Source organism: Microtus ochrogaster, unplaced genomic scaffold (assembly GCF_000317375.1).
Source record: "Microtus ochrogaster isolate Prairie Vole_2 unplaced genomic scaffold, MicOch1.0 UNK65, whole genome shotgun sequence".
Classification (NCBI taxonomy): Eukaryota; Metazoa; Chordata; class Mammalia; order Rodentia; family Cricetidae; genus Microtus; species Microtus ochrogaster.
This window is the reverse complement of record NW_004949163.1, coordinates 298,125-299,320: the sequence shown is the minus strand read 5'-3', so window position 1 is coordinate 299,320 and position 1,196 is coordinate 298,125. Positions and strand designations below refer to the sequence as shown.

At 42.3% G+C, this 1,196-nt stretch overlaps 1 protein-coding gene across 1 annotated transcript in view; it reads left to right on the top strand.

The window, feature by feature from the left end:
• Positions 1-978: 978 nt before the first annotated feature.
• The window catches only part of Lpar4 (lysophosphatidic acid receptor 4), a 14,830-nt gene continuing 14,612 nt past the window's right edge, over positions 979-1,196 (top strand). Inside the window, exon 1 of the mRNA XM_026777414.1 lies at positions 979-1,003. The gene's annotated coding sequence lies outside the window, so the exon portion shown is untranslated. The remainder of the gene's footprint in view (positions 1,004-1,196) is intronic.

Here is a 1,196-nt window from a genome sequence, read left to right as displayed (position 1 = left end):
TAAGTTTTTTTTTTAATCTTTTAGGCGTCTCACTACTTTGCCTGTCTTTTTTTCCTTCAGCTAGAATGTAAAGTTCTCTAGGAGAGTGACTTCATCCTTAACTTTTGGATGAGCCTATCAAAGGTTGGTCTGGGCCCAGAGTAAACAGAAAGACAACCTCTGAAGACACAGTCAGTGCCAGAAAGAGATAGGAATAAACTAACCTGAGATAGGCAGAGAGGAAGCAGGGTTGTGGAAGGGGAACTAAAAAAAAGTGGTTTTCCAAGTCAGGTACAAGTAATAAAGTTATGTCAGCTTCACAATGACTTGTTCCAGGCCTATATGGTTAGGAAGGGGAGCCCCAAGCCAGGTCTGAAGAGAAGGTGAGGATAAACAATCATGAAACCTATTTCATTAGAGATTCAGCTGAACTATGTGGATTGAAGTTATAAAGCAGACACAGGTTCCCCCGTTCCTCTAGGGGCATGGTTCTGCCCGGAAAAAAGGAAGAAACTTATGCCTGCCAAGGGGTTTCATTCCTAAGAAAGGGTAGGGCGTTGCTGTTGGTGGTAATGTTGGCAGTGTGTAGAAGTAGAGGAGAAAGGATGGTGGGGGATGCTGGTAGTAGGGAAAGGCTAGCAATCACTGCTACAAAGGGCTAAGTTTCCACAACAAACTCAGATCAGGGAGAGGGTTGGAAAGAAAGAAACTGGGGGGTCAGAGGAAGCAGTGTTGTTGACCAAGACTGTCCACCTATATATACAGAGCTCATCTAGGGGAGTTGTGGGGGTATAGAATTGAAGATAACTGCTCATTCTGAACAGATTGCATCTGTACTATTTATTTTTCTTTTAGTAAACCTCTGGAAATTTCATGGCAATTAGACTTCTTGCCAGGCAGTTTTTAAGAGAAATGACTCTCCCTTTGCTACAGATCACTCCCTGGATCTTTAAGGCAAGAGTTGAAGCTCTGGAACCCCAGTGTCTCTCCACCAGGACAGTCTGAGGGCATTTCTCTGGCTTAAGTAAGTGACTATAGTGTTGAATTGCATTTTGTTTTGGAGAGTTACAGGAATTTAATTATGTATAGTGTAATAACGGTGCATTTTTCCCTTCCCCTGCTTTCATCTTAATTTTTACTAATATTTTTGTGATTGTTTTAAACAAGTAGAAGCAAACACGGGCTGCTCCTCCCAGTTTGGAGTTTTGTTTCCTCCT